This window comes from Sminthopsis crassicaudata, chromosome 1 (assembly GCF_048593235.1).
Source record: "Sminthopsis crassicaudata isolate SCR6 chromosome 1, ASM4859323v1, whole genome shotgun sequence".
NCBI lineage: Eukaryota > Metazoa > Chordata > Mammalia > Dasyuromorphia > Dasyuridae > Sminthopsis > Sminthopsis crassicaudata.
In genome coordinates this window covers 307,251,478-307,270,456 of record NC_133617.1, presented here as the reverse complement: position 1 = coordinate 307,270,456, position 18,979 = coordinate 307,251,478, and positions in this window count along the sequence as shown.

Sequence of the window (18,979 nt, the reverse complement as noted above, 5' to 3'; positions counted from 1 at the left end):
TTAAAAATAAAGTAAAAATAATCTGAGAAGGAAATTAACAATGCAAGCAAACAAAAGCAGAGGTAGTAAATATGCTATGTCATGGTTCATTCTCATTTCCCATAGTTCTTTTGCTGGGTGTAGCTGGTTCTCTTCATTATTGAACAAATGAAGCTGATTTGGTTCATCTCATTCTTGAAGAGAGCCATGTCCATCACAATTGATCATCATATAGTATTTTTGCTGAAATATATAATGATATCCTGGTCCTGATCATTTCATTCAGACTCAGTTCATGTAAGTCTCTGCAGACCTTTCTGAAATCATCCGCCTATAATTTCTTACAGAACAATAATGTTCCATAACATTCATATACCATAACTTATTCAGCCATTCTCCAATTGATGGACATCCCTTCAATTTCAAGTTTCTAGCCACTACAAAAAAGGCTGCCACAAACAGTTTTGCAAATACAGGACCCTTTCCCTTCTTTAAGATCTCTTTGGGATATAAGCCCAGCAGTAAGACTGCTGGATCAAAGGGTGTATACAGTTTGATAACTTTTTGAGCATAATTCCAAATTGCTCTCAAGAATGGTGGGATTCATTAACATTCCACAAACAATGCATCAGTTTCCCAATTTTTCCACATCCCCTCCAATATTCAGCATTATCTTTTCCTATCATCCTAGACAATCTGACAGGCATGTAGTGGTATCTCAGAGTTATCTTAATTTGCATTTCTCTGATTTATACTGATTTGGTGTATCTTTTCATATGGCTATAAATAGTTTCAATTTTTTTTATCTCAAAATTTTCTGTTCATATCCTTCAACCATTTATCAATTGGAGATTGTCTGGGTTTCTTATCAGAGTCCATTCTCTCTATATATTGGACATGAGGCCTTTATCAGAAACTTTGATTGTAAAAAATATTTTCCCAGTTTATTACTTCCCTTCTAATCTTGTATGCATTAGTTTTGTTTGTTCAAAAGCTTTTTAATTTGATATAACCAAATTCTCTATTTTGTGATCAATAATGATCTCTAGTTTTTCTTTGGTCACAAATTCCTCCCACTTCTAGAGGTCTGAGAGGTAAACTATCCTAGGATAATCTCATTCTTTATGTCTCAATCATGAGCCCATTTTGACCTTATCTTGGTGTATGGTGTTAAATATGGGCCAATGCCTACTTTCTGCCATACTAATTTCCAATTTTTCCAGCAGTTTTTGTCAGACATTGAGTTCCTATAACAAAAGCTGGGGTCTTTGGGTTTCTCCAACACTAGATTATTAAAGTTATTGACTATTTTGTCCTTTGTAATTAATCTATTCCACTGATCAACTAGACTATTTCTTAGCCAATACCAAATTGTTTTGGTGACCACTGCTTTATAATATAATTTTAGATCTGGTACAGCTAGACCACCTTCATTTGATTTTTTTTTTCATTACTTTCCTTGAAAGTCTTGACCTTTTGTTCTTCCAGATGAATTTTATTGTTATATTTTCTAGGTCATTAACATATTTTTTCTGGGTGTTGCACTAAATATATAGATTAGTTTAGGTAGTGTTGTCATCTTTATTATATTTGCACTATCTATACAAGAGCACTTAATGTTTTTCCAATTGGTTAGATCTGACTTTATTTTTGTGGAAAGTATTTTGTACTTTTGCTCATATAGTTCCTGACTTTCCCTTGGCAGATAGCTTCCCAAACATTTGATACTATCAGCAGTTACTTTAAATGTAATTTCTCTTTGTACTCTAACTTTTGGATTTTGTTAGTGATATATAAGAATACTGATGATTTATGTGGGTTTATTTTGTATCTTGCAACTTTGCTAAAGATCTGAAATATTTCTAATATCTTTTTTAGTAGAATCTCTGGGGCTCTCTAAGTATACCATCATATCATCTGAAAAGAATGATAATTTGGTTTCCTAATTACCTACTCTAATTACTTTAATCTCTTTCTCAACTCTTATTGCCAAAAGTAGCATTTTGAAAACAATATTGAATTGTAATGGCAATAGTGGGTTACTTTGTTTCCCTCCTAATCTTATTGGGAATGGTTATAGTTTTTCCTCATTACATATGATGCTTATTGATGGTTTTAAATAGATGCTATTGACTATTTTAAGGAAAAGCCCATTTATTCCTATACTTTCAAGTATTTTTAACAGAAATAGATGTTGGATTTTATCAAATGATTTTTCTGCTTCTATTGAGATGATCATTTCATTTTTTGTTAATTTAGTTATTGATATAGTCATTTATGCTAATAGTTTTCCTAATATTAAACCAACCCTGCATTCTGGTATAAATCGCATGTGAATCCATCTGGTCCTGGGGATTCATTCTTAGGTAGTTGATTAATAACTTGTTTTATTTGTTTTTCTGAAATGGTACTATTTAAGCAATTTATTTCACCCTTTGTTAATCTGGGGCGCCTATATTTTTGAAAGTAGTCAGCAATTTTATTTAAATTATCAAATTTATTGGCATAAAGTTGGGCAAAGAGAAACGAATAGCTACCTTTGCTTTCTTGACTTCACTTGAAGCATAATATATTCTGCTCCACCCTTTTATCTTTACTCTGTATATATCACTCTGTTTTAAATGTGTTTTTTGTAAACAACATATTGTAAGATTCTGCCTTTTTATCCAGTCTGCTATCCACTTATGTTTTATGTAAAGTTCCCCCATTCACATTTACCATTAATATTACTAAATCTGTATTTCCTACAATCTTATTAACCCCAAATTATAATCTGTCTTTCCTTTTCCCCTTTCCTTCCTCCCAAGTATTTTATTTATGAGCACTACTTCTTCAAGCAGTCCTCCCTCTTTATAGACCCTCATCCTTTCTTATAACTTTCCCCTATTATTTCTCTTTTTCCTTCTATTTAGACTACCCCTTCCCTTTTCTCCTTTCATCTCCCATTTTTCTATAAGATGAGAGATGTTTCTTGGTGAAATCAAATATATCTAATATGCTTAACTTGGGCCAAATCTGATGAAAGTAAGATTCACACAATATTCATCATGTTCTCCTCTTTCCCTGAATTACACTTTGTTTTCTTTGCCTCTACCTGAGATGTAATTTCCCTCATTTTACCTTCACTTTCCCCCCTTTTTTCTGTTACAATCCTCTTCCATTTTTAGGTTCTTTTTTATATTTTAACAGTAAAATTAGATTATACATGTATTCTCAATGTATACCCACAACAAAAATACAGTTATCAAGAGTTTTTGTTTTTATTTTTTTTTCTTTTACCTGTTTGTGCTTCTCTTGAGTTCTGTATCTGGTTGTCAAATTTGTTGTTTAGCTCTGGTCTTTTTATCAAAATGACATGGCATTCATTAGTTTCAAATTTAGCCATGATATTCCTTGGAATTTTAATTTTGGGGTCTCTTTCAGGAGTTATTTGGTGAATTCTTTCAATATTTTTTTTTTACCTTCTGGTTTTATAATATCTGAGCATTTCTCTTTGATGATTTCCTGAAAGATAGTGTGTAGCCTCTTTTATTCATCATGTATTTCATGGAGTCCAATAGTCTCTCCTAGATCTATTTTCCAGATCAGTTGTTTTCTTTGTTAGGTATTTCACATATTTTCCTATTTTTCCAATTTTTTTTTTTTGGTTTTGTTTTACTGATTCTTGTTGGCTTATTGAGTAATTCATTTCCATTTGTTCAATTCTGAATTTTAATGTTTTATTTTCTTCATTTCTTCATTTACTTTTTTATTTCTTTTAGTATTTATCCTAATCAATTTTTGAATGAGTTATTTTGTTCTATGGGATTTTTTTCCATTTCAAAAATTCTGTTTTTTTATATGTTATTTTCTTTTTCTCTTTCACAAATTCTGTTTCTCTGGGAATTGTTTTCTTTTTCCAGTTTATCACAGATATACTATAATGAGTTATATGCTTCTTTGTTTGTTTGTTTGTTTGTTTATTTGTTTTTCCTATTTCTCTGTGTCTATTTTGTATTGTCTTTTCCAAACTCTCTTGTAAGGCTTTCATTTCCTTTCCCCATTTTTCTTTTAGTTCTCTTTTAAGATTCTTTTTAAGTTCTTCTAGGAGAGCCTTGTGTGTTGGGCACCTTTTAGAGCTTCATCTGAGGACAATCTGCCTTTAGTCTCCTCAGAGTTTGAAATCTATTCTTCTCTTTCACCATAAATGTTATTAATCATTAGAGTTCTTTTTACTTTTTTACTCATTTTTTTAAGTTAAGCTAAAGTCTGTCTTTAGGGCAGATAAGATTTTTCAAGCAACTGCAGCTACACTGGGTCAGTGCTGATTCATTTCTGGTGCTGGCTCTGCCATGTGGATTTGTTAGCAATGCTTAGGGGCTTTGTGCTGTCTGTCCTGATGTTTGTGGTCAGAGTCTGCATGATCACTCTGAGACTGTAATGCTCTAGGACTCTAAGCTACCTAGGCTGGCATTTGCATTGGTTTCTCAGACTGCCTCCCTCCCATTTTCAATTGAAATAGACCTTTTTTGATAATCTTTGAAATTATCTTCTGCTGATAATTTGTTGCATTCCCAATATTTGTTGGTTTTGCCCATCCAGAGCTAATTCAGAGGCTGGATTTTGTAATTATTGTAAGGGTTGTAAAGAAGGTCAGAAAAAATGTGTGTTGTCTTCACCATCTTAATTCCACCCCAGGAAGTCCAAAACTAATTTTTTTTTTTAATTTTGAATTAAACTTATATACCTTCTTGATGTAATGCTTTCCTTGGTATCCATCTTCTCAATGTTTCATTTTAATTAGAGGTATGTATCCATAGTTTTATCATGAGTTAGAAAAAAAGACAAAAACAGGTATTAGGAACTAAAGGAGGAAAAGTAGTCAAGATGAAAGATCTGAATGGAAACTAACATTAATTTCAGAAGGCACATGTTCAACTTGAGCTAATGTTATTATATTGATACTTTAACAATTACTTGAGAGGTTGACAAGGAATTATGTGGAAACATCCTTCCATGTTCCTGGACAACAACTCTAGATATAATGTAACAATAGGACATATTTTATGGAAATAATAATGGAAATAATATTTTGTAAAAAAGTGTCTTTTCTTCATAATATAAATTTGGACCATAATCTTTAATTTAGATAGTTATAATTATTGCTACTTATCTTGTTATGACAAAAAAGTTGCTGTTGACTTATGAGATTTATTTTTTTTTTAACATACAACTTGTTCAGTAATGGCTAAATCTAAGGGAAATTGGTTATCTATAAACTTCCTTTCTTTTATGCTGGTGTATACCTTTTCTTCTATTTTTATATGATGCTCAAAACAGTAGGTGTCATAAAGCAGCTGGCAGGGGACAGTACTTAGGAAAGCAGCCAATTATTGTTCCAAGAGCAAAGCATTTTGGCTTGGCCTAGGGACTAAGTCTGGTCTTTACTTCAAAATGAAAATCTCTTAATGGTTGCTCTGTGCTCTGTTACCATGCATATGCATTAGGCCAACCTGAAGGGAACATAGACATTGATTGTTTTTGGAGACCTGGCTTTTTCCCATAGTATTTTTACATATTCTTTCATTTTATCATTTTCTAGTGATGAGTGCATTTAGGTGAATACAACTGAATTTTAGGGCAGTTCTTAGATGAAGGGCCTACATTTTGGTTTGCTGGATTATTTTACTTGATGTTAAAAGTGAGTGGAAAATATACATTTCATTCTTTTGGAATGAATCAGCAAACAATGTTCCCCTTATTTTATTATTACAAAATATATAGAGTCATTAATTATTTTTAATTTCCACTCAGAAGTTATCCTGGATTTACAAACATTATTTCCCTCTTTAAATTATTTAGATCTTTTATTTAATATTATCTTTTTATAAAAATTCTATAATATCATTTACAATAGAACCAAGAGAATGTAGTTGCAGTTCAGAAACTAAGTTAAGGTACTTAAATGATTCCATTAATACTCTAGTAAAACTAGATATACTCATATTTCTAAACAATCTTCTTGACTCTTTGCTCATTGGAACCTTCATAGGAAAGCAAGCCTCCTATTCTAAAGCCTGGTCTCATGCTTCTTGTTTTACAAGATGGACATTGGCTCATTGAGGATTGTACAAAGTGGGATTGACAGCTAGCCAATTTAGGAATGGCTGTTGGTCAAAGATTAGGACATTAAAAAAAAACATAGAAAAATAAAAGATTCCTGTAATCCAGCCAGAAGGACAAACAAATTGGTGTCACACTAGCAGTCAATCCATGATAAACCTCTTGTCTCCCCATGGTTTTAAAGTATATGTTTGGTTACTGCATCAGCATTGCCAAAAATAGGGCAGGAGCTAAGGTAGGAATATATGAAAGGCTTCTTCTTTCTTCAAGAGGCCACTGATTATAAATTTCTTTTTTCTTAGACATCTTAAGCTCTTAAGTTTCAGATGACTAGCTAGTAACATTGAACAATTTATTTCTGGTTCTGCTTGTTTCACTCAACATTAGTTCATGTAAATCTTTCCAGGTATTTCTAAAATCAGCTTGTTTATCATTTTTATAGAACAATAATATTCCATTTCCTTCATATACCACAACGTACTCAGTCATTCACCAACTAATGGCAGTCTAATCATTTTTCAATTATTTACAATAACAAAAAGTTAATATAAACATTTTTGTACATGTGAATCCTTTCCCCTCCTTGATGATTCCTTTGGCATACAGATCCAGTAGTTATAATGCTGTGTCAAAAGGTATGTATGAATTGTTTCGTATCCCTTTAGATCATTACTTTCTAGAATGGTTGGAGCAGTTTACAACTCCACCAACAATGAATTAGTGCATCAATTTTTCCCACATTTCCATGCTACATTTATTATTATCTTTTCCTGTCTTCTTAGCCAATCTGAGAGGTATGAGATGGAATCTCAGAGTTGTTTCAATTTGCATTTCTGTAATCAGTACTGATTCAGAGCATTTTGTCAGGTGATGATCAATGGCTTTAATTTTATAATATGAAAATTGTCTGTTCATATCCATTGACAATGTATCAGCTGGAAAATGCCTTGTGTTCTTAAATATTTGATACAGTTCTTTATATATTTTAGAAATGAGACCTTTATCAGAAATATTTGATGTAAAATATTGTCCCAGCATGGTACTTTCCTTTTAATCTTGTATCTGTAGCTATTTTTTCTGCAAAATCTTTTTAATTTAATGCAATAACAGTTCTTCATTTTGCTTTTCATAATATTCTCTACTTTGTCTTTGGTAATAAATTCCTCCCTTGGCTACAGATTTCATAAGTAAATTATCCCTTGTTCTTCAAATATGTTTATAGTATCATCCTTTATGACCAAATCATGTATCTATTTTGACGTTATTTTAGAATGTGGTGTGAGATTTATGGATATACTGAATATCTGACATAATTTTTGATGTTTCCTTAAATTTTTTTGTGAAATAGTAACTTCTTATTCCAGAAGCTAGAATTTTAATTGAATAGATTAGTATAATAATTGACTATTTTATCATGTTTATCAAATATATTTAAATTTGTTATTCCTAAACCAACATTTCTAGTACAATATTAAATAATAGCTGTGATAATGAGCATCCTTGTTTCATGTTTAAATTTATTGCAAATGCATCCAGCTTCTGTCCATTGCAAATAACGGTTAATTTTGGTTTTATAAAAATACTGCTTATTATTTTAGAGATATCTCTTTATATCACTATGCTCTCAGGTATTTTGAATAGGAATGGGTGTTGTATTGTCCAAAGTTTTTCTGAATCCATTGAGATTATCATATGATTTCTGTTGGTTTGGTTATCAATATAGTCAATTGTAATAATATTTGTCCTGATATTGAACCAGCCCTACTCTTTTTGGTATAAATCCTACTTGATCATACCGTATTATCCTGCTGATAACTTATTGTAATTTCTTTACTAATATTTGATATAATTTTTGCACGGCTATTTATTAGGATTATTGATATGTAATTTTCTTTCTATTTTTTGGCTATTCTGCATTTAGGCATCAGTCTATTTCTGTCATATAAGGAATATGACAGGACTCCTTTGCCTATTTTCCCAAATAGTTTGCATAATATTAGCATTAATTATTTTTTTAAAGTTTGATAGAATTCACTTCTAAATCCATCTGGCCCTAGAGATTTTTTTTCTTTAGGAAGTTCATTGACAGTTTTTTCAATGTCTTTTTATTCTAAAATGGGGCTACATAAGTATTTTATTTTTTTCCCCTGTTAATCTTTGTATACATATTTGTAAACATCCATCCATTCTGGTTAGATTGTCATACTTGATAGCATAAAGTTGGGCAAAATAGCTCCTAATTATTGCTTTAATTTCTTTTCCATTGGTATTAAGTTCACCTTTTTCATTTTTGATGGTGGTAACTTTTTTCCTTTCCTTTTTAAAAGCAAATTAAACAAAGGCTTGTCTTTTTTTTTTTTTTTTAATAAAACCAAACCTTAGGGGGCGGAGCCAAGATGGCGGAGAAGAAACACACGACTCAGTGAACGTCCTCACTCCCTCACAACCAATTAGATAAATTAAGTCTCAAAATTAGCTCAGGACTGATAGATACCACAAGGACTGGAAGCACGACTTACCAGCTGAAGAGAATCTGGAGTTTCAACAGGAAAGGTCAGTTCTCAGGGGAGGAATAAGAAAGACCAGCACAGACGGTGGGGTAGGGGCACACTGCGCCCATTGCGCTGGGAGGGGCTCTGGGATCAGAGAAGCCACTGAGGTAAAGGAATCTGGCACAGGCTGTTAGCTCTTCTCTGCTAATTATTTAGCAGTTCAGAAGAGAAAGCCAAAATATTTTAAAACTCAGATTAGATTTCCCCCCCTCCCCCACCCTGGGGGTGACTCGGCAGACTCGGCACCAGGGGGTGTGGCCTCAGCTACCTCCTGAGAATAGTTAAGAGACTGACAAGTGGGTGGATACGGCCCAAGGCAACACACACTGCCTAGCTTAGCTGGAGGGAGTGGAACTCAGCTCCAGGAAGTCCCAGAAAAGCGGAACCTTTGAACTAGGGACCGTGGTTTCTGGCAGACACTTCCAGTTTGAGCGCAGGGGCTTCTTACGTCACCTGCTGCAGACACCCACTCCCCACCCAGACACATAGCCTGAGCTTCTTGCTGTCTTTACTATTCTACGCCCTCAAAGCACAGCAGTGCTAATCACCTCTGAGGCACTTCCAGGGAGGGGGTGGGGAACTCTCTCCCAGAGCTCTCTCTTAGCGCGGGCGCAGGGGCCGCTGCATCCATCCGGTCTGGGAGGAAGCTGGTAAAGAAGTAAATAATTTCCTACCCCAGGGACAGACCCCAAAACATTTTTTAAGTATGAGCAAAAAAGCTAGAAAAACTATAGATTCCTTCTATACAGAGAAAGAGCGGGTACCCAACCCCGAGGAAGTTAACAGCAAAGATTCAGAAGATAACAACCTAAAGGGGAACGATTCCTGCCCCCCATCACATAACTCTCTCCTAGAAGAAGCTCTTAAGAAATTGAGGGAGATCGAAGAAAAATGGGGAAAGGAAAGAGAAGTTATGATAGAGAGTAACAACGTCCTGAAATTGGAGTTGGAAAAAATAAAGAATTCACAGGAGATGCAAGGAAACAAAATTAGTGAATTAGAAAAGGTTAAAAAAACACAGGAATGTAGGATTTCTGAATTGGAAAAGATAAAAAAGTCTCAAGAAAATAGAATTTCTGAATTGGAAAAAGAAAATAATTCTCAAAAAAAAAAAAATTAGGGAAATGGAAAAAAACTCAATAGAGCAAAATAATTCATTTAAAAACGAAATTGGGCATTTACAAAAAGAACTAAAAACTGTGAAAGAAGAAAATAACTCCTTAAAAGTCAGGATGGAACAAATAGAAATGAATGATTCACAGAGAACCCAAGAATCAGTCAAACAAAACAAAAAAAATGAGAAGCTGGAGAACAACGTCAAATACTTACTGGGAAAATCTATAGACCTGGAAAATAGATCTAGGAGAGATAATCTGCGGATTATTGGACTTCCAGAAAACTATGACCAAAAAAAGAGCCTAGATTCTATTTTACAGGAAATTATCAAAGAGAACTGTCCAGAGATAATAGAAACAGAAGGGAAAGTAGATGTGGAAAGAATTCATCGAACTCCTTCTGAAATAGACCCTAAAAAAAGAACACCACGGAATATTGTGGCTAAGCTGCAGAATTACCACACAAAGGAGGAAATCCTGCAAGCAGCTAGAAAAAAACAATTTAAATACCAAGGTGCCACAATAAGGGTCACCCAAGATCTGGCTGCCTCCACATTAAAAGATAGAAGGGCCTGGAACCTGATATTCCGTAAGGCAAAAGATCAAGGACTGCAACCAAGAATGAACTACCCAGCTAAGTTTAGCATCTTTTTCCACGGAAGAAGATGGTCATTCAATGAAACAGAGGAATTCTATATGTTTCTAAGAAAAAAACCAGACTTAAACAAAAAATTTGATCTACATCCACAAGACTGAAGAGAAACAGAAAAAGGTACACAGAACCCTTGAGAACTGTAACTCTGTTGTGGGTATATAAAAAATACTCAAGGATAATTTGATTTTACTGATATAAAAGAAAAAAAGGGGGGTGTAATAAAGGGAAGGAGGTCGGTTCAGAAAAAGGGGAAGGAGTGATAAAAAGAGGGAAACTACATCCCAGGAAGAGACATAGAAAATACACCATATCTGAGGGAACTTAGTGAGGGGGAGAATCATTGTGTGAATCTTACTCTCATCAGAAGAGGCTCAAAGAGTAAATAATTAACATATTTGTTTTTCAGAGAATTTTCTCTCACCTCATTAAAAGGGGGGAGAGGAAAAGGGAAAAGGAAAAGGGGAATAAGTGAAGGGACTTGGAGGGAGGGGGGAGGGATCCTAAAAAAAAAAAAAAAAAAAAAAAAAAAAAAAAAGAGGGAGGGTTGCGCGTCACAAGGGGGGTCTGTAAATTAAATATCGGGGAAGGGGATCAGGGGGGTCAAGGGAAAAAAGCATAATCTGGGGATAATACGATGGCAGGAAATACAGAATTAGTAATTTTAACTGTAAATGTAAATGGGATGAACGATCCCATCAAACGGAGACGGATAGTAGATTGGATCAAAAAGCAGAACCCTACAATATGTTGCCTACAGGAAACACACTTAAAGCAGGGAGATACATACAGAGTAAAGGTAAAAGGTTGGAACAGAGCCTATTATGCTTCAGGTAAAGCCAAAAAAGCAGGGGTAGCTATCCTTATCTCAGATCAAGCAAAAGCAGAAGTAGATCTCGTTAAAAAAGATAAGGAAGGAAACTATATCCTGCTGAAAGGTAGCATAAATAATGAAGCCATATCAATACTAAACATATATGCACCAAGTGGTATAGCATCTAACTTTCTAAAGGAAAAGTTAAGAGAACTGCAAGAAGAAATAGACAGTAAAACTATAATAGTGGGAGATCTCAACCTTGCACTCTCAGATTTAGACAAATCAAACCACAAAACAAACAAGAAAGAAATTAAAAAAGTAAATAGAACATTAGAAAAACTAGGTATGATAAACCTTTGGAGAAAACTGAATGGCAATAGGAAGGAATATACTTTCTTCTCAGCAGTTCATGGATCCTATACAAAAATTGACCATATACTAGGACATAAAGATCTCAAAATTAAATGTAGGAAGGCAGAAATAATAAATGCCTTCTTCTCAGATCACAATGCAATAAAAGCTACATTCAGTAAAAAGTTAGGGGTAAATAGACCAAAAAGTAATTGGAAACTGAATAATCTCATCTTAAAGAATGACTGGGTGAAAGAGCAAATTATAGAAACAATTAACAATTTCACCCAAGATAATGATAATGATGAGACATCATATCAAAATCTTTGGGATGCAGCTAAAGCGGTAATAAGGGGAAATTTTATATCTTTAGAGGCTTATTTGAAGAAAATTGAGAAAGAGAAGATTAACGAATTGGGCTTACAACTTAAAAGGCTAGAAAAAGACCAAATTATAAACCCCCAACCAAAAATTAAACTCGAAATACAAAAATTAAAAGGAGAAATCAATAAAATTGAAAGTAAAAAAACTATTGAATTAATAAATAAAACCAAGAGTTGGTTTTATGAAAAAGCCAATAAAATAGATAAACCTTTGGTAAATTTGATCAAAAAAAAGAAAGAGGAAAATCAAATTGATAGTCTTACAAATGAAAAGGGGGATCTTTCCACCAATGAAGAGGAAATTAGAGAAATAATAAGGAGTTACTTTGCCCAACTTTATGCCAATAAATTTGATAACTTAAGTGAAATGGATGACTTCCTCCAAAAATATAGGCTCCCTAGATTAACAGAGGAGGAGATAAATTGCTTAAATAGTCCCATTTCAGAAAAAGAAATAGAACAAGCTATTAATCAACTCCCCAGGAAAAAATCCCCAGGGCCAGATGGATTCACATGTGAATTCTACCAAACATTTAAAGAACAATTAGCCCCAATGTTATATAAATTATTTGAAAAAATAGGGGATGAAGGAGTCCTACCAAATTCCTTTTATGACACAGACATGGTACTAATACCTAAACCTGGTAGATCGAAAACTGAGAAAGAAAATTATAGACCAATCTCCCTAATGAATATTGATGCTAAAATCTTAAATAAGATATTAGCAAAAAGACTTCAGAAAATCATCTCCAAGATAATACACTATGATCAAGTAGGATTTATTCCAGGAATGCAGGGCTGGTTTAATATTAGGAAAACTATTAATATAATTGACCATATTAATAATCAAATTAATAAGAACCATATGATCATCTCAATAGATGCAGAAAAAGCATTTGACAAAATCCAACATCCATTCCTACTAAAAACTCTTGAGAGTATAGGAATAAATGGATTATTCCTTAGAATAATCAGGAATATATATTTAAGACCGTCAGTAAGCATAATATGCAATAGAAATAAACTGCAACCTTTCCCAGTAAGATCAGGAGTGAAACAAGGTTGCCCACTATCACCATTACTATTCAATATAGTACTAGAAACGCTAGCCTCGGCAATAAGAGCCGAGAAAGAGATTCAAGGAATTAGAGTAGGAAATGAGGAAATTAAACTATCACTTTTTGCAGATGACATGATGGTATACTTAGAGAACCCCAAAGACTCTGCTAAAAAGCTACTAGAAATAATTCAAAATTTCAGCAAAGTGGCAGGATACAAAATAAATCCACATAAATCCTCGGCATTTTTATATATCACTAACAAAATGCAACAGCAAGAGATACAAAGAGAAATTCCATTCCAAACAAATGTTGAGAGTATAAAATATTTGGGAATCCATCTACCAAAGAAAAGTCAGGAATTATATGAGAAAAATTATAAAACACTTGCCACAAAAATAAAATCAGATTTAAATAATTGGAAAGACATTCAGTGCTCTTGGATAGGCCGAGCGAATATAATAAAGATGACAATACTCCCCAAACTAATCTATTTATTTAGTGCTATACCAATCAGACTCCCAAGAAACTATTTTAATGACCTAGAAAAAATAACAACAAATTTCATATGGAAGAATAAAAGGTCGAGAATTGCAAGGGAACTAATGAAAAAAAACTCAGAGGAAGGTGGTCTAAGTGTACCTGATCTAAAGCTATATTATATAGCAGCAGTCACCAAAACCATTTGGTATTGGCTAAGAAATAGACCGGTAGATCAGTGGAACAGATTAGATACAAAGAACAAAAAAGGGTACATCTATAGCAATCTAATCTTTGACAAACCCAAAGATTCCAACATTAGGGATAAAAATTCATTATTCGGAAAAAACTGTTGGGAAAACTGGAAATTAGTATGGCAGAAATTAGATATGGATCCACACTTAACACCATATACCAAGATAAGATCAAAATGGGTCCATGATTTAGGCATAAAGAGGGAGATAATAAATAGATTAGAGGAACAGAGGATAATCTACCTCTCAGACTTGTGGAGGAGGAAGGAATTTATGACCAGAGGAGAACTAGAGATCATTATTGATCACAAAATAGAAGATTTTGATTACATCAAACTAAAAAGTTTCTGTACAAATAATACTAATGCAAACAAGATTAGAAGGGAAGTAACAAATTGGGAAAATATTTTTAAAAACAAAGGTTCTGACAAAGGTCTCATTTCCAAAATATATAGAGAACTGACCATAATTTATAAGAAACCGAACCATTCTCCAATTGATAAATGGTCAAAGGATATGAACAGACAATTCTCAGAGGAAGAAATTGAAACTATATCCACTCACATGAAAGAGTGTTCCAAATCACTACTGATCAGAGAAATGCAAATTAAGACCACTCTGAGATACCACTACACACCTGTCAGATTGGCTAAGATGACAGGAACAAATAATGACAAATGTTGGAGGGGATGTGGGGAAATTGGGACACTAAAACATTGCTGGTGGAGTTGTGAAAGAATCCAGCCATTCTGGAGAGCAATCTGGAATTATGCCCAAAAAGTTATCAAACTGTGCATACCCTTTGACCCAGCAGCGCTACTACTGGGATTATATCCCAAAGAAATACTAAAGAGCGGAAAGAGACATATATGCGCCAAAATGTTTGTGGCAGCTCTTTTTGTTGTAGCTAGAAACTGGAAGATGAATGGATGTCCATCAGTTGGAGAATGGTTGGGTAAATTGTGGTATATGAAGGTTATGGAATATTATTGCTCTGTAAGAAATGACCAGCAGGAGGAATACAGAGAGGGTTGGAGAGACTTAAATCAACTGATGCTGAGTGAAATGAGCAGAACCAGAAGATCACTGTATACTTCAACAACGATACTGTATGAGGATGTATTCTGATGGAAGTGGAAATCTTCAACATAAAGAAGATCCAACTCACTTCCAGTTGATCAATGATGGACAGAGGTAGATACACCCAGAGAAGAAACACTGGGAGGGGAATGTAAATTGTTAGCACTAATATCTGTCTGCCCAGGTTGCATGTACCTTCGGATTCTAATGTTTATTGTGCAACAAGAAAATGATATTCACACACATGTATTGTACTTAGACTATATTGTAACACATGTAAAATGTATGGTATTGCCTGTTGTCGGGGGGAGGGAATAAGGGAGGGGGGGTAATTTGGAAAAATGAATACAAGGGATAATATTATAAAACATATATATATATATATATATATATAATAAAAAAAATTAAAAAAAAAAAAAAAAAAAAACCAAACCTTAGTTTTATTAAATAGTTCTATAGTATTCTTAGTTTCAATTGTATTAAACTCTCCTTTGAGTTTCAAAATTTCTAATTTGGTATTTAATTGGTGTTTTTAATTTGTTCTTTGTCTAGCATTTTTGTTTCATTCCCAATTATTCGAAGTTCACTTTCATTATTTTATTTTTTTATCTATTTAGAGATATAAAATTTCCCATAAAACTGGTTTGGCTGCATCCCTCAGAATTTGATATGTTGTTCCATTATCATTCTCTTGGATAGAATTTTGGATTGTTTCTGTGATTTCTTTTTTGACCTAATTATTGTTTAGAATTAGATTATTTAATTTCTAATTGTTTTTTAGTCCATCTTTCTTTGGCTCTTTATTGAATACAATTTTTATTGCATTATGATCTGAAAAGGAATCTTTAGTTTTTCTGCCTTTTTGAATTTGATTGTGATGTTTTATGCCTAACATATATTCAATTTCTGTGTAGTTGTCATGTACTGCTGAGAAAAAATGTATATTCCTTTCAGGTCCTATTCAATTTTCTATAGAGATCTAACATATCTATCTTTTATAGAATGACACTACCATCTCTGATTTCTTATTTTTTAATTTTGATTTTAGATTTTTCCCATTAAGAATTGGGCCTACAACTTAAAAACCTAGAAAGACCAAATTAAAAACCCCCAACCAAAAATCAAACTTTAAATACAAAAATTAAAAGGAGAAATCAATAATATTGAAAGTAAAAAAAAACTATTGAATTAATAAATAAAACCAAGAATTGGTTTTATGAAAAAGCCAATAAAATAGATAAACATTTGGTAAATCTGATCAGAAAAAGGAAAGAGGAAAATCAAATTGTTAGTCTTACAAATGAAAAGGGGGATCTTTCCACCAATGAAGAGAAAATTAGAGAAATAATAAGGAATTACTTTGCCCAACTTTATGCCAATAAATTTGATAAATTAAGTGAAATGGATTACTTCCTCCAAACATATAGGCTTCCTAGATTAACAGAGGAGGAGATAAATTGCTTAAATAGTCCCATTTCAGAAAAAGAAATAGAACAAGCTATTAATCAACTCCCCAGGAAAAAATCACCAGGACCAGTTGGATTTACATGTGAATTTTACCAAACATTTAAAGAAGAATTAGCTCCAATATTATATACACTATTTGATAAAAATAGGGGATGAAGCAGTCCTACCAAACTCCTTTTATGACACAGACATGGTACTGATACCTAAACCAGGTCGATCAAAAACTGAGAAAGAAAACTATAGACCAATTTCCTTAATGAATATTGATGCTAAAATCTTAAATAAGATATTAGCAAAAAGACTTCAGAAACTCATCCCTTTGATAATACACTATGATCAAGTAGGATTTACACCAGGAATGCAGGGCTAGTTTAATATTAGGAAAACTATTAGTATAATTGACCATATTAATAATCAAATCAATAAAAAACATATGATCATCTCAATAGATGCAGAAAAAGCATTTGATAAAATAAAACATCCATTCCTACTAAAAATGCTTGAGAGTACAGGAATAAATGGACTATTCCTTAGAATAATAAGGAGCATATATTTATGACCATTAGTAAGCATAACATGCAATGGAGATAAACTGGAACCTTTCCCAGTAAGATCAGAAGTGAAACAAGGTTGCCCACTATCACCATTACTATTCAATATTGTATTAGAAATGCTAGCCTCGGCAATAAGTGTAGAGAAAGAGATTATAGGAATAAGAGTAGATAATGAGAAAATCAAACTGTCACTCTTTGCAGATGATACAATGGTATACTTAAAAAACCCCAAATATTCTAATAAAAAGTTATTAGAAATAATTCATAATTTTTGCCCTTTGATGTTTTAATGTGGAGGCAGCCAGATCTTGAGTGACCCTTATTGTGGCTCCTTGATATTTGAATTGTTTTTTTTTTTCTAGCTGTTTGCAATATTTTTTCCTTTGTTTGGTAGTTCTGCAGCTTAGCCACAATGTTCCATGGAGTTCTTTTGCTAGGGTCTTTTTCAGAAGCTGTTTGATGAATTCTTTCAACGCCTATTTTCCCTTCTGTTTCTATTAAATCTGGACAGTTCTCTTTGATGATTTCATGTAAAATAGAATTTAGGCTCTTTTTTTGATCATACTTTTCAGGAAGTCCAATGATCCTCAAATTACCTCTTCTAGATCTATTTTCCAGGTCTATAGATTTTTCTAGTAAGTGTTTGACGTTATTCTCTAGCTTTTCATTTTTGTTTGTTTTGTTTGGCTTATTCTTGGGTTCTCAATGAATCATTCATTTTTATTTGTTCTATCCTGATTTTTAATGAGTTTTTCTTCATTCATATTTTTTAGTTCTTTTTGTATTTGCCCAATTTTGTTTTTAAATGAATTATTTTTCTCTATTGAATTTTTTTCCATTTCCCTAATGTTTTTAGAGTTATTTTCTTTATCCAATTCAGAAATCCTACTTTCTTGAGACTTTTTCATCTTTTCCAATTCAGAAATCCTACTTTCATGTGATTTTTTAACTTGTTCTAATTCACAAATTTTGTTTCCCTGCACCTCCTATGAATTCTTTATTTTTTCCAACTCAAATTTCACTATGTTGTTATTCTCTATCATAGCTTCTCTTTCCTTCCCCCATTTTTCTTCAAACTCTCTTAACATTTTAATAGTTTATTCGAGGAGAGAGTTATGTGATGGGAGGCAGGTATCATTCCCCTTTAGGTTGTTATCTACTGACTCTCTGCTGTTAACTTCCTTGGGGTTGGATACCTGCTCTTTCTCTGAGTAGAAGGTATCAGTCATTCTCTTCAGCTTCTTACTCATTGTTAAAAATCTGTTGGGGTCTGCCCTTGTGGTAAGAAGTTTATTTGTTTATTCATTTATTTACCAGCTTCCTCCCAGACCAGATGCAGCGGGTCCTGTGCCTGAGCTAAGAGAGAGCTCTGGGAGAGAGTTCCCCTCCCCCCTCCCTGAAAATGCCTCAGAAGTGTTTAGCACAGCTGCACTGTGAGGAGTGCCCATTGCAGGACTCTGCTGTGTGGCCTAGCAACTGCCCTGAGGTTTAAGGCTGAACAGTGAAGTCACTAACCCCAGGCAATGTGTCCTGTGGGGCTTGGATATCAGCAGCTGACATGAAAAGACTCTGTGCTCAAACTGGAAGTGTTTGCCTAAAACTGCGGTCCCTATTGCAAAGGTTCCACTTCTCTGGGAATTCTGAGGCTGCTATAGTTCCACTGCCTCAGGCTGAGCCCCGCACTATGTGGATTAGATGTTGCCTCAAGCTGTGCCCCACTATTCAGGCTCTTAACTACCCCAAGGAGAAGCCCCAGGCAGCAGAAGGCAGCTTCACAGCAGTGCCAAGATCTATTAGGTCACTTCTGGATTGGGGTAGGTGAAGGATCTGGCTTTAAATTTTAAAGTGGCTTGATTTCTCTTCTGAACTGCTGTTTTATAAGCAGAGAAGAGCTATCAGCCTGTGCCAGATTCCCAGAGTTCTCCCCAGTTAGATAGGCACAGTGTGTTCACATCTAACCTTGTCTGTGCTGGCCTTTTTTTTTTTTCCTCCCCTCAGAACTGACCTTTTCTGTTGAAATTCCAGATTCTCTTCAGCTGGTAAGTTGTGCTTCTAATCCTTGTGGTTTATATCAGTCCAGCATTATTTTTGAGGCTGATTTAACTAATTTGTAATGAGGGAAGAAGGGAGCTTAC